Source organism: Macaca fascicularis, chromosome 5 (assembly GCF_037993035.2).
Source record: "Macaca fascicularis isolate 582-1 chromosome 5, T2T-MFA8v1.1".
In the NCBI taxonomy this organism is placed as follows: domain Eukaryota; kingdom Metazoa; phylum Chordata; class Mammalia; order Primates; family Cercopithecidae; genus Macaca; species Macaca fascicularis.
This window is the reverse complement of record NC_088379.1, coordinates 94824860-94839717: the sequence shown is the minus strand read 5'-3', so window position 1 is coordinate 94839717 and position 14858 is coordinate 94824860. Positions and strand designations below refer to the sequence as shown.

Below are 14858 nucleotides of genomic sequence, written 5' to 3'. Positions count from 1 at the left end.
GAGAATCGCTTGACCCCGGGAGGCAGAGCTAGCATTGAGCTGAGATCACACCACTGCACTCCAGCCTAGGAGACTGAGTCTCCGCCTCAAAAAAAAAAAAAAAAAGAAAAGAAAAGAAACTAAAGAAGCGTTTCTTCAGTCCCTACCCCAGACCTATTGGATCACAATCAGCATTTTAACAAGACCCCCTAGGTGAGTGCTGTGTACTAGTTGAGAGGATATATTTTGGATTGGTTTGAATCCCAGCTGAGCAGGCTACTACTGTGCGACCTCAAGCAAAGTGTTTAGATCATCTAAGTCCGTTTCCTAGTCCACATAGTGAGGCACCTCAATGGGTTGTAGTAAGAATTAAAGAGGCTGAGGCTGTATGTAAGGCATTTTGCACAGAGCCTTCCAACAAATACCCAGTTAATAATGAAACTCTTTTCATCATATCATTTCGCACCATCTACAGCTGCTAACCATACTACACATCCATTCAGAATTCTGGAGCTGCTCAACAAGGACGATTTCCAAAGCCCACAAAGCCCTCCAAGCCCATGGGGTAGGGGGAAAGGGGTGGGGACAGGAACACTGTCAGCAGTGCCTCTCGGAATACGCAGGATACTGTACATTTTGCAAAACATATTACTCATCGGATGATCTTGCTTTCAGATCTTCACTGCACGTGGCTTTACTGGAAACCTTCTGCTAGAGTCTAGACTCAGCCATGGAGTCTGGTGACCTGTGGGAGGGAGCAAGGGCCAGAATGCTTGTTAAATCGCTCTGGGCCCCCAGCCCTCTTCCTTAATCCCTTCTTAACTTTCCATCTATCTCTGGTCTCCAGGGGTGCAGAACTGCAACCCACCAGCCCTTTCCCAGCTCCCCGGCCCGGCGCTCAGCAGCCTGGGCTGCAACACTTTCCCCCAGGACCGGGAAGGCGGGGGAGGGGGTTTGGAGGGGGCGGAGCTCGGCCTCCTGCTGCCGCCGCTGCTGCTGCTGCCGCCGCCGCCGCCTGCAAAGCTGTCGCCCCTCTCTCGGATGCTCAGGCTGGCCAGCGCTGGACAGATGGGTGCACCCCGGGCCTGACGGATGAACAGTCGGGCAAGTGAACTCTCACCTCCAAACTGGCTCTGCGCCTGGCTGGGGCGGCGGCGGCGTCTGCAGCCCCGCGGTGGGGGCAGCCCCCTAGGTCTCCGCCAGACTGCTGCGCGCCTCCTCTGCTCTTGGCATAGTAATTTCAGTTCCTGAACGCACGGAGCTCGCTCCGGGACCGGGCTGAGAAGGACCTCAGCTCGCTGGCCCGCCGGAGCCATCGGTGTGGCGCCGAGAGACGGTGCTTGGGATATGCGACGGGGAGCCCCCGCCACAGCGCAGGCAGTGGCCCCGCCGCGCCGCGGAGCCAGGCAGAGCAGGTAGGAGACCCGCGGCGGTGGGAGGAGACGCCCCCTGCGCACCTACGCCCGGCGGCCAGCGCAGGGAACCGGAGCCTGGTGGTGTGCTCTGGAGGGATGCGGAAGGGATTCGATCCCACATTTTGCCCAGGGATCCTTTGCCTGTTGCTCTTGTCTCAGTCCCATCCTGCGCTCTAGGAGGGGCAGTCTTTCTGGCAGGTGATGAATTTCTCTGCAAGGTCATTGCTCTCTTAGGCTCTGGCTTTGAAGGTAAATGGGAGAAGACGCCTGCTGATGGTGGGCAGGGGGATTTATAATCAATCCGGTCTGCACACTGCGAATATTCGAATATGGGGGGGGGGGGGTGTGTGTGTAACATTTATCTCATTTTCCTATGCTTATCCCCTTTAAGGTCAAAACACCATAGAAATATATATTACATATGCATTTATATATGTGTGTGTATACACACATACATACATTCGTATGTATATAGGTTTTCTTGAGGTAGGCAGAAAGAAGAGGAAGGGCGGGCAGGGGTTGATAAAGGGAAATCGTTGTAGAGACCTGTTCACTAATAGAGGCGAACTTTGGAACCACATTAAATCAGGGTAGAGACTAGAGGTGATAAACAGTTCTTTCAAGATGGGCTTTAGAAGAGGTCTGAAGGAGCCTGTCAGCCAACACACACAGATCTTCATGCTCTCCAGGCAGATGGAGACGATGTAAGCAACATTTCAGACGCAACAATGGATAGTGAAAGAGGAAAAAAAGGAGAGGTACTTAATATGCCACTGGGAAGTGATTTTTGGGTGGTGGGAAGGCATTGAATCCAGACCAGGTTTCAAGGGCTTGCTGGAGGGGCGTTGGGAGAAATCACCGCTTGGGGTGTAGACAGTTCAAGGTTAAGACGATGTGAATGTCCACAAAGCAGCCGAGGAGATGAGCAAAAGGCCTGGAGGGGGAGGGGAGAAACGGAGCTCTGAGCAGTCACTCAAGAAGCACCCACCTTTGAGTAAGGTGTCTTCTTCCTCTTGGTTAAAGCAGTATTTGGATATGCGCCATCTAAATATTTTCACAACACATTTGTTTAAAGATCCATTGGACTATGTTTTTACTTTGTTTTTGCAAGGTATCTGGGTCATGGTGGGACTGGAAGAAACTGAAGTGTTTACAACACCAGCAAGATTTGGAAGAGAGGGTTGATTAAGGCTTAGCTTCATGAAATATTTACACATCTCCTGCGTGGGCTTTTGTTTGCTCTTGTTGGTGCTGCTGCTTGATAATGCTTTGAGTGTACTTCTCTCGTATGTGCTTATTTTCCAGTTATAAACTATTCTTTCTTTTCCCATTGTGCTCACCATTGGCCTGCCCTGAGTAACAATTGTGGGAATAAAGGTACATGAGTCACAGCCCAAAGCAGAAAATCTCTGCTGCTATCTGCAAAAGACAGGAGTTTGCATTAGAGAATGTTCTTTTGAAATAGAAGCAGGAAGAACATTTTTTGAGTTTTTGTGTGTGTTTAGTTTTTCAAGTTTTGTGTGTCTTTAATCAGGGGAATAGGTTATTGACTCAAAAGAGAAAAAAAAACCCAGTAATTGCAATTGCAAGTCTAGATGTTATATGATTGAAATTTATTTTGGAAACAGCAGAGGAACTCATGGAGAGCCATGTACAGTGTATTGTGGTGTGGTGAGCCTTCACCTAATCACTAACTAGACTTCTGCGAAAATGATTAGGACAAAATCACAAGTGCATCAGCTTCACATGGGAAGTAGAGGACTGAAGCGTTATATGAGTCAGATCAGTGTCAATTGGAGGGCAGGCTGGATTCCAGCAAGCTGTTTTGAAATTTGAGTGTTTTAATTGCCTCAAAAGAATTGCCCAATATGCTTAATTATTTGTTCCTGCAACATTTTCTTAATTATGCCTCAACATACTTAAAAGACTATATTTAGATCTAGCTATCCTTCGCCGTTTGAATTTCCAGTCGCAAAATCTGCAGCCTGCAGGAAGCATGGAAATATTGGTCCTGGAATCACAAAATTATAAAATATTGGGCTCAGAGAAGGAGGACACATTATTCTAGCCACAGCTCATATTTGAGCTCTTTCATTGGCAGCTGCTCCTGTCCTTTATGCACTCATTTATTCACTTTTTCGTGAATATATGTTGATATATTTAATCCTGGACTAAACATGGTCCTAGATTGTGGAATAGAAGAATAAACAAGACATAGTCTCAGCCTGCAAAACTTGGGAGGGATACTGCCAGCAACCGCTGGTGAGTGCCCTGACGGGGTGCTGTGGAGGCCAGGGTAGAGGTGGAGAGAATAAGGAGAGTTTCCCATGGACCTGAAAGATGAGAGGACCTAGTCCAGTGAAGAGGCGAGGAAAGGACATTCCTGGTGTAGGAACCAAAATAAGCAGAGACCAAGGAAAATACGCAGCTCCAGGTGGTTGAAAAACAGTGTGAGTACATAAAGATGGCAAGATGAGAATGGAGAGGGCAGCAGGATCCACCTACAAACTGAAGTCCTAAAGGCCTGCCAACTCATCTGGTCAGTAAACCATTTTATCAGGGTGACTTAGGTGAATGCATTCATTTTAAGGGTCTATGGTATTCAGATTACCCAAATTTATATTCTTCAAATATCTGAAAACTGTATTTACCTTAATTTACAATAGACTGCTTAAACGGGGAAAAGTCTTAATTCTTTTTGGCTCAAATATTTCATCCACAAATGTCTACCACCTACTTTGCATATTAGAAAAATAAGAGAGAGAATGGGGGAGCAGAGGTTTGAATTTTATACAAATGAGTTATAAAAACTCAAGGATTCTTATTTTTATGAGAATAGAATTCAGGGGAAAAGAATTACAAATAGTATATATTCTAAGTATTTACTTGTCCTAGATGACTCCAAGAGGCAAATGTATGATAGTGTAAAAAACAGACTGAACAAACAAGTAACTCAGAAACACAGGCTAAAGAGACCCCAAAGGCCACATACATTTTTAAAAATTATTTTTTAAATGAGAGAAATAGTACAGTAATCCCACGGTAATCATTAAGTGCCCTTCAAGAATGGTGCTTTTCAAACCAACACACTGTGAAGTCAGTTTAGTGGGTCCGATCAGCATTTTTATTTTTGAAAAATAAAAGACTGAAACAGAAGAGTAAGTATTGTTCATGAAATTCCTTAAATATATATACATATATGTGTGTATGTGTGCACGCCTGCATAATGGACTGTGATGTAAAATGTATACCTCGTTATACATTATGTTCCAAAAAGTCTGAAAGCTCCTGCTTTAAGTGATACAAAGTAGAGATGCTCCCAGTTTGCAAGATGCCAAGAGCCGACCAAGAGATCTGACAGATCTGATAGACAAGCATTTTCCACAATATTCTGAATAGCATAATTGCCTGATTGAGGAAGGCAAGACTTATGATTTACCGACTGCATGGCAGTAAAGTCAAAGAGCAAGATCCTTGGGTACTGAATTAGTCTGGAAAGACTTCAAGGAGGAGGGCAACCTTGAGTTAGTTTATAAAAGACGGATGGATCTGGATGGGCAGTGAGGAAGGGGTGCTGATTTTGTGTCTATAGAAGGAGGAAGCAAAGAATGAGTGAAGTAATGGCAGTTATATTGAAGAATCATTAAGAAAAGAAAAAATAAGTATCAAGTTGGGGGAAGAGAATTGCAGTAGAATTTCTGATGGACTGAAATATTACATGAGTTACTTTTTAAAAAAGTAAAATTCATTGTGTATATTTAAGGTATACAACATGATGTTATAAGATATATACATTGTGTGTGTATGTGTATATATATATATAGTAAAATGGTGACGGTGTCTGTAGTGGAACCAAATAACGTATACATCATCTTTTATATCTACTACTTTGTATCCTTTGACCTGGATGTCCCCTTTTCCTCCCTGACCATTTTCACCCGGTAATCACTGTTCTATTCTCTATCTCTGTATATTTGACCTTTTTTGAGTTGTTAATTATTTTATGACTAAGATCTATTTTCCTAATACTGCTACTTTAAGAAAATCTAGCCAGAGTGGCCATAACATCATAAATCTGCCATTTCCTGCCATCTTTTTATTTGTTTTGCAGTAATTTACTGGTTAGGCCTTGTTCAGTTGAATCTTGCTGTTGAACTATTGACATTACGATATACGCCACATTGTGGCGTGATTATTTCATTTCTCAGAATGCAACTACAATCATTGGCACAGAAGGCAGAGGTGGTCATGTGAGGAACTGACAGGCTGTGAAGATGATCGCTTGGTAGCCATGAGCTCCTGAAGGAAGGGCAGCATCTGCCATATTTTCTTTTCGTCAGTTGCTCTGTGACTTGTCCGTCTTCTTAGTTCGATATTTAAATATGTTTGTATGCATTTTTAGACATTTTATTCTTGTGTTTTGCTGTCCCCTAACAGTTATTCTGAGGAAAACAGTTATTCTGAGGAAAAGTTAGAGAAGAAAACCTTTACTTGTGTTCCTGAACATTTTCTTGGTGGGCTTCATTCAGCTCTCGCTGTCTTTTCTCTGGAATAGAACAATTTTGTGATATTGACACCCTTTTAAATGAAGCTATGCCTTTAAACAGAAGAACAATGCCAGTTAATTCAGAGATTCATCTGCTTGAATTAGTTGGAGTGCAACCAAATATGGAACTTTGCTTTAAAAAAAAAATTACTTGGACCTCTTTCTTGTCCTTATCAGCATATTCAAATTAGTGATAAACTAACTTTTTTCACATAAGCATCAAGTCTGGAATAATAAAAACATTTAGAGTCTGCATTTGGATTGAAATTCTGAAATTACTGAATTTCAGGGAGAAAATGTATATACTCTTACAATTTAAATCACGTACTGTCTTGAATGCCAGTGAGAAAAGTTTTCACAGCTTTTTAACTGGGCATATTGGAGTTGGCAACATAGTAACAGCTTTCTAATTGTTCATGTCGGTAATTAAATTATTGGCTTTATTTTGAAGCTAGCAGCATAATCTGGGACCCCAATTATTATTACCAGGCAGTTATAAATGACCTTAATCTGAATCTGAATCTGAATCTGGAGGTGGGGCTTAGAAATCTGTATTTTTATGAAGGTCCCAAAAGGATTCCAGTACCCAGATTTGGAAACCATTGCCTTTATTTACAAAGAAATAAAATGATTACAGATGAGTCCCAAGGAAGTTAATAACTGTTTCTAGTCACTAATAGAGCTGAAGCTAAAAATCCAGAACTCTTCTTTCTAATTCCCCATTAATTCTTGGCTAAGGGGAAAATGACCAGGACCTGATGACAACGTCCAAGAGTCCTCTCCATGGTGAGGGAGGAGAATCAGTTACTATGCACCCCTTCCTCCAAAATTGAGAGTCAATTCAGTAAGTCTGCCTAAATGACAATGCCATGATCTCATCTCTGTCCCAAGGGTCTAGTGTAGCAGAAATATCGTGGGGGAACAGCTGGGTGATCTAAGACAAGACAATTTATTGGCCTTACACACCAGATTCCATTTAAAATTTTTAATTCTTGGATCCTAAATAGTGCGGATATCAAGCCACCTCTAGAAGATTGGTTTAGTCAGGATTCACAGCCTTGTGACTCTTACAGAAGCAAGAGAACCCTAAAAAAAATTCTGGAGGCTAGAGAGTAAAAACTCACAGTGTCAGGCATCTCCGGGGACCTCAACATTGTTGCTAATTCAGTAATGGAAAGACGGAGATCTATCTCCAAAGCTCCTTTGACAATCACATTTGCATCTGTTAATTTTCTGGAGGAAAAAAGAGTTACAGAGAATTTTTTTAAAACTTGAATTGCAAATAGTCCATCCAAGTGGGAGATCTGGTTTATGAAGAATAACCAGATGCTTTATGTTAATAGATTCCTGATTGTTTTTCAGAAATCAGTTGTTAATGATTTCTAAATAGTGTAAAGTTAAAATAACCATATTGTGTCTATGGGAGACTCCTCTCTTTCTTTATAATGTATAACTTTGGTTAAATGAAATGCCTGAGGGAGTAAAGTGTTTGTGTGAACTATATTTTCTGAGTAATCAGAGCATTTTTTGTTTCAATTCTTGTCGACAGTTTTTCTAAAATGTAACAGCCTGCAAATATTATCAAGATTCAAAATTTTGCATTGCCTCTGTGTCTTTATTCTGAATTATGACTGTATAGGACAGATACGCTGAATATAACATAGAAGTTTTTCTTGTATTTCTTCCTTTTTACTCTGTAATGTGAATGTGCTTTCTCAGCATACATTGAAAAAAAAAATTGTTCAAAAATGCAAAAGACATTTGACTCGTTGTGAGTTCCACTTTCCTGGAGTTTGCTCTCTGCTTTTGCCATGACATCACTTTGAAATGCTCATTCCTTCACTCCACATTAGTTTCTCAATCCACTCAAAGCATGGCTTACAGCTCCGTGATTGCAGCAAAACTTTCGTAATCCTTAAGACCTGTTTCTAATTTGTTTTATACGTAGCATGATTCTTAAATTTATACTTAGTCGTATTGTTAATTAAGCATGCCTTTCTTTGAATTTTTCTACAAGGTATTTCTCCCTGAAAAATGCAGGTAAAAATGAAGCAGCTAAAATTTTAATTGTTAATTAAAATTAACAATTTTAAATTCCAGTAAAAATTTTAGTCAGGGCTAAAGTTAGTAAATGCATATTCGTTTTCACCTGCATCCTTGGTTGAGTAAAAATTGCTTATGACAAGTGGGTATGGATGATTGTTCTTATTTTCATGTCGAACATGTTCTGAAAACAGTCAGAGAGCAGAAGTCTATCATTGTCAGGGTAAGGGGCTGAGCTCTGATTAAGTGAGTGAAAATGCACTTACAGTCTCCTTTCACATGAGGGATTGTCTACCCAAGTGGATTCTCAGAGTAGAAGAAAGCTTTGCTGTGAGCATCTGAGGCACTTGGTACACTTCACTTTACTTGTCTGGGCCTCAGATTTGGAGATGTACGTACCAAATCAGAATTGAAAATTGGCAGTCTGTGGGCCCAGCAGGAAAACTGTGACCTTCAGGTATTTATTTTTTAATTAAGCCATTGTTTAAACATCAGATCTATTATAAAAAAAAATGAAGCCCTCACCCACATTCTCTAGGCTGGAGCTGAACAGCAATATATATGCTACTTCATTATTTTGCTGTAGTCCCCACTTCTCAATGTCTCACTGACATTGAGGATTTATATAAGTCACTTGTGCCTAACAGCTTCACTTCGTTGTGTTACTACCTCAAACCTGTAGGTACTGAGTCTGTAAAGTCTGGACTACTTAGGTGTTCTCTAAGTACCATTGAGCTCCAAAATGCTATGACTATACTCATGAAATGGATGTGTCTACAAAGCCAAAAGGTAATGCACCAAATATAGTTCACCCCCGTGAACCATAGTGAGGGTCTCAAAATTTTACAATATCAAAATATGTAGAGTCTGTGAAAGTTTAATGAATTAAAATTGAGTTAACGTAGTCTGTTAAAGAATAACAGAGTTTTTCATCTGTGTACTTGCTTGCTTTTTACTGCACCACGAGTGGCGAATAAAAAATATTAGCAGTTTTAACAATAATGTGATTTATTTTTTCTTTACCGTAAAGACCAACAACTGAGATCTCACATTGGATTGCTTTATGTACTTTTAAATGCACCATATCTTTATCTTATGTATAATTTTTAACATATAGGCCAAACTTGCATAGATAGCTTCCTGAAAGTCCAGAGTATATCTCAATCTTTCAAGTAATGCTGCATTTTATTTAGCAGGCCTGGCAGTTGAGATGAACTTTCAGGAGTAGCATCAACTTGTGTCCCAGCTTGTATTTCTGTATAGCCTAGAAATGCTCAGTTATTGATTGCAGTAGGCAGTGTTTGCAACCCCTCTCTGAGGCTAGGCAGATCACTGCACAGTCTGGCCACTTGTGCTATGTTAATATGGCTAAAAAATGAGATGACTGCATCAGGGTTGATTTATTCATGTTGCAAACAAAGACAAATGCCCTTTTGAGGCAACAAGATGGAAAACTCAGGCAGATCTCTTCGATAGGGAAAGCTGTCTTCCCAGCGCTCTGAAATCTCTCATGCCTTCTCAACTTCTGCTGCCACTTTCCTTCCTCATGCACACTTCGCGGCATACCACCCCCACTTCGTGCCTCCTACTTTATTTCTAAAAACATCCCCTCATCTAATTATTAATCCTAAAGTGTCGGTGCTTCAGCAACTTCACTTAAAGACAGTGCCGAGAATAGTACCGATCGAAACGAACAGAGGACACAGTGCCACATTGACTCTGCGCTTTCTTTGGAGAGAGTGGCATTTCCTTATAGAATGGTGACCGTGTTTAAGTATCAGGCGTCCTGTCACCTAAAATGAATTGATAATATATAAAAGACCATAGGTGTTAAAAGTCTTTAGAGATAAAGTTATTTTTCTGAAAGTGCCATTTAAAACACAAATTTAGTTCACTGAAATGTTTATGTTCTCTTATGAAGAAACTGTTCTGCTATTCCCCTGGTGGCTATTTTGATGTTTAGAACTATAATGATAGGTTTTTAAAAAATCCTCCCTGTGGGGTTTGTGGCTTTTGAGTGATGAAATCTGAGTGTCCGAGAGGGAGGGAAAACGTTAATAACCTGAGCTGGACTGGATTGAGGGCATCTCAGCTCCTCTTACTTTGCAGATTGAATCAAAGCTTTCCTCCAACTGGAAATAGGAATTTATTTAGGAGGTGAGAGATAGAATGTGAAATGGGGTTGGCAGAAGGCCCTGGTTTAAGAAAGGTGAATTCTTTGGATCATTTAATAAATCTGTATCAAGCACTTTAGAGATATATATATATATGTGTGTGTGTGTGTGTGTGTGTGTGTGTGTGTGTGTGTATCCCTGTTCTGTGTGCTAGGGGCTCAAAATTGAATAATACATAGTCTGAACTCTCAAATAATTCCCAGATGATGGGAATAAGCTTAGTAATAAATATAGTTCAACAAAATTAGAATGAGCTCTTTTCCTGGTCATGATCTCAGAGAATTCCCCTGGTAGCCTAACAACCTGGGTCCCTCCTCTGTCCTAACCAAGAAGCCCTGTACCTCTTTCTTCCTTCCTGTATGCTGAGCAATTCAGCTTCATTTCCGTTCCTCTTCACAGCTTCACCACCTGCTTGCCACACCTGGGTTCCTTTCCTCCCTGCCAGGCTAACTTGAAAAGTATATGTCTTTCCCATACTCCACTTCCTTAATGTTGTAGAAAATAAAGTCACAGACACATGCATTTTTGACTTAATGCTGTTAAAAACAACTAAGAAGCAGAGGGTAGCAGAAGTGACAAAAATGGAACAGATATAAGATGTAGAATTCTTATTAAGAGTCTGCTGGTCTGTGTACTACAAGCAATTTCTTTCTCCTGAGGGTACCAGAACCTCAGTGTAACTTCATTTCCATCTTCTTTCCTATTCAAGAAAATATCCACACATGCCAGTGAGATGAGTGAGAGTGACATTATTATAGAAATAACTTGATTTTTGAGGTTAATATAATTCATTAGAGAAAACGGCTCTAAATTATACTTTAATAAATAATTTGCTGTCATTGGTGCTTTATCATTGCTCATAAACTCTCTGTGATACACGAGTGTATTTTAAGACTGTTTAACGGCCACTGTTTTAGATAATTGCTTAGACTCTCAGGAAGCTCTTCCACCGTTGGGGAATGATCTTGAGTCAGATCAGTGTTGGGGAATGTACCCATTCCAATGGTACTCTAAATACCCAGCTGTTTACATAGCTGCTCTGTGAAATACCCCATGCCTTCTTGCTGTCTTTTTATCCTGAGGAGGTGCTCACCACTCTCCATTGGTCTCCCTCTCCAGGGCTTCAACTTTGGAAGTTTAAGTGGTAATTCATGCCTCTGGAATGCCCAGTAAGTGATTCCATCTCTGTGTATTTTCCCCGACTGGGAGGAGAGCCTCCTTTGCTTTGGAGCGCAGAGAATGGTGGTGTAGGGGAAATAAAAGAAATGGAGCCTCCATTGTAGAATTAATGATGATGAGTGGAAAAGAATGAAACACCAACTAAACACATGCAGGAAGAGGGTTTAAAATTCATTAAAGAAGGAACAAGAAATAAAACAAAACAAACAAAAAAACACTTGAGGCACTTTGCCATCTTGATTCTAGAGCATAAGAGAACCCTAACACGTGTATCCGTATATATCCATCTACTTTCCAAAGGAAATGGGTGAGGGTTAGACTACAGATATGTAAAAATCCTTCAAAATTTTATTCTTCAGGCTTATCTGCCACTGGCATCTTGCTAAAACCACTTCTCCTTTAAAGAAATCTCTGAGGTTTGTACTATTAAATAATAGCACATTAATAATTCACCATTCTAGAGATGAGGAAATAGATAACTTGCCCAAAGTCCCACAGATGGTAATGGAGCTGTGTCAATTCAGTTGTCCAACTTCAAAGGCCGTGAGCTTCACCACTTTGCTGCACTGCAGGACTCTGTTGGTGATGCAAATCACAGTGGGTCAAAATGTAATGACTCAGTACGATTTTATGAACTTCTGTCTTCTATCTTGGATTTCATCTTGTGTTGCCTAAAAAACAAATGTGAAAGCTTCTAAATCAGCAATAAGACATTAAAAAAAAACAGGATGAGTTCAAGGACAGGTATTTTAGGTTAAAATTTTATAGAGTATTGCATAGGTGATAAAATTGGCAAACATAACTTTTTATCAAGATACCAGGTAACACGTGTGTTCAGCAAACAACATTTCTTTGTTTCTCAAAAGAAAAACCAATTGCTTTTCTTATGACACATGTGCGTGCACACCCACACACATACACACACACACACACACACACACAAACAGAAAAAACAAACATGTGTCTTTGTTTAACTGCCTATGGACTTTGGACCTAGAAACTATTTATAGAACTAGTGTTTCCGTGATTGATGTTTTAATCATAGACATTCATTTACTTATGAAAGTTAAGCGATTCCTTATTATAGCTTACAGCTAAGTGTTCTCATTGCAAATGGAATACTAAAAAATAAAAAGGTAATCCACGCACAGGAGGCCCATTTGAGACAATTCCTTCTTAAAACTATAGTTCTAATGAATTAATGGTACTTGGTAGGAGGATGAATATACCTGTCTGTCCATTTGGAAGGTGAAAATCCAATAACTGAAAAAAGCCATGATTTCTGCCTTAGTTTTTGAGTTCCTTAATAAACGATTGATTTTTTTTTTCTAGTAAAAGAAAATGGACAGAAGTCACCTAGAGGCATTAGTCTTATAACTGGATCCTTTGAATCACTCTGGAATATCTTTACCACCTCATGTCATTTCAGAATTCAAACTCTTTGTTCCCGGAGGTAACACAGTAGAGGGCACTGCTTTTCAAAGTGCAGATTTCCGGCAGCGACCTGTGAGAGGATTTTAGGTGGTATACAGACTTCCTTTTGATTTTAATACTTATGAATTTATTTAAATATAGAAATATGTTCAGAACACATTTCAAAATATATTTTTAAAAATATATGCTATGAAAAATAATATAACCAATACATCAAACCTGTAATTTCACAGATATTATTTTTTAGGACAAGGCTAATGTTTTCAACCAGTGCACTAGTTAAAGTCAATTTAATGGAAAATTGAGTTAAAAAAAAAAGTGGTTTAGATAGGAAGCACATAAGGCTAAAATCATGAAATGGGTACACAAATGTCACAGTCCCTGAGAGTGGTACATGAAGTCATTTCATTGCCCATGGCACCTCAGGTTCTCTCTAGAAATGAGAGGGCTGGTCCAGAAATCCCTAAGATCAATTCTAGCTCAGATGCCCCACCACTTGTTTTTTTAAATCTTACTTGTTTTCTTCTTCATTCATGGGCTTATTTTCTGAATTTTGGCCCCTTCTGCCGTTGTTGGAACCCAAACGGGCCCTTCTTATCTCCCCCTCTTCATCATCACCAAGCATGTATGCCTTCATTCATTTACGCATGTAGTCATTTAGCCCTACACCCTAGGGAGAGCTTATGGACTAGGTAATGTGGGCATGCAAGAAAGCTACAGAGTTCTAGACCTCTGACTTCTGGGTAAAATGAGTATATTTGTCTATGTTTCACGTTGAAGTTAAAGCTGTTGAATGAAAGGCCTGGACTTCTGCCATCATTTTGTCTTTGCAGTTCTTGAACAACTGAGAGATCTTCAATGGAAGGTCCCTTCATTGATAAAATGCATTATCAAGGCTCATGTTACAAATTTAAAATGTGTGTTGAGGTCCGTATGAGTGCATAACGTGTGAGAATGGAAAAAAGGGGGTTCTACATTTCATAGCTAGAAATGTCTAATTCTTGGGTCGTTTTGAATACAAAGGGAAAAAATTAGTACTTTCGTTATTTTGGAGTAGCTGTTAATACATCTTTGATCTGTTAGAAATCTTTATACGTCTGAGTCATATGAGGAATTTTAACACTTGTCAGTTTTTTGGGCTACATTGAGAGGGGAATCAAGTTTCAATACTGCTTATTGCTTTTTCATATAATTAAACTCCGAACACGTGGTTAAGGTATATGATTATTTTTCCTTGGGAATTTGTCCTTGAGAAACATTGTTAAGATGTTTTACAGCATTTGAGTGTGGTGAGTATAAATTGTCACAAACATTTATGTGATGTCAATGGAACTGTTTTATGCTTGCCAGCAATTCATAAGATTTTGCTATAGTGGTGAAAAGGATATAGCAGTGGTTTCCTGCTGGAGTTTCTATATAATAGTGAGAAAAGCATCAGAGGATGTAGTTGGTTGTGGTTGTTTGCTCATACCCTGCTGCTCTTTTCTTTTTTGTAAAAAACAGGAAGCTGAAATGTGTTCTTTACTTAGTTCAACTGATGTTTAATAAGGACTTATCTGTGTGCCAGTATGGGAGGATGTAAAAATGAGAAGATGCATCTCTGCCTTTAAAGACCATAAAATCTTCAGAAATTATGTAAAACATTAGGAATTTAAGTAAAAAGTTCGAAGTGCTTCATGGCAATATTTGTTTATTCTCAATGCACATACATTATGATAAAAATTGATTAACTGAAATTGGTTTCAATTTTCTTTCTTAGAGGAGGTGGGTCTCATTTTGTTGGCAAGGCTGGTCTTAAACTCCTGGGTCAACTGATCCTCCCACCTTTGCCTCCCAAAGTGCTGAGATTACAAGTGTGAGCCACCATGCCCAGCCTGTTATCGAAATGTTAATGTTTAGATTTCATCATGAGTGATACAACTTTCCAAGTGTCACATTAAAACATATTTCAAAGAAACAGCTAATTCACTCAGGTAGTTTTTAACTCATTTTTACACTGAAGTTCAAATTAATTGTTAGTTTTTCTGTATTCTCTGGTTATGGAGCAGATTCCCAATTCCTCAGCTTACCAGTTTTGAGAGGAATTGT

The 14858-nt window shown here is 39.8% G+C and overlaps 1 protein-coding gene across 2 annotated transcripts in view; it reads left to right on the top strand.

The window, feature by feature from the left end:
* The first annotated feature begins 962 nt into the window (after positions 1-962).
* GPRIN3 (GPRIN family member 3) overlaps positions 963-14858 on the top strand; it is a 61452-nt gene continuing 47556 nt past the window's right edge. Inside the window, exon 1 of one of the 2 annotated variants that reach the window (XM_005555415.5) lies at positions 963-1394. The gene's annotated coding sequence lies outside the window, so the exon portion shown is untranslated. Of the gene's footprint in view, positions 1395-2002; positions 2153-14858 lie in introns of those variants that run through there. The other variant, XM_015450648.4, reaches the window with a different exon arrangement.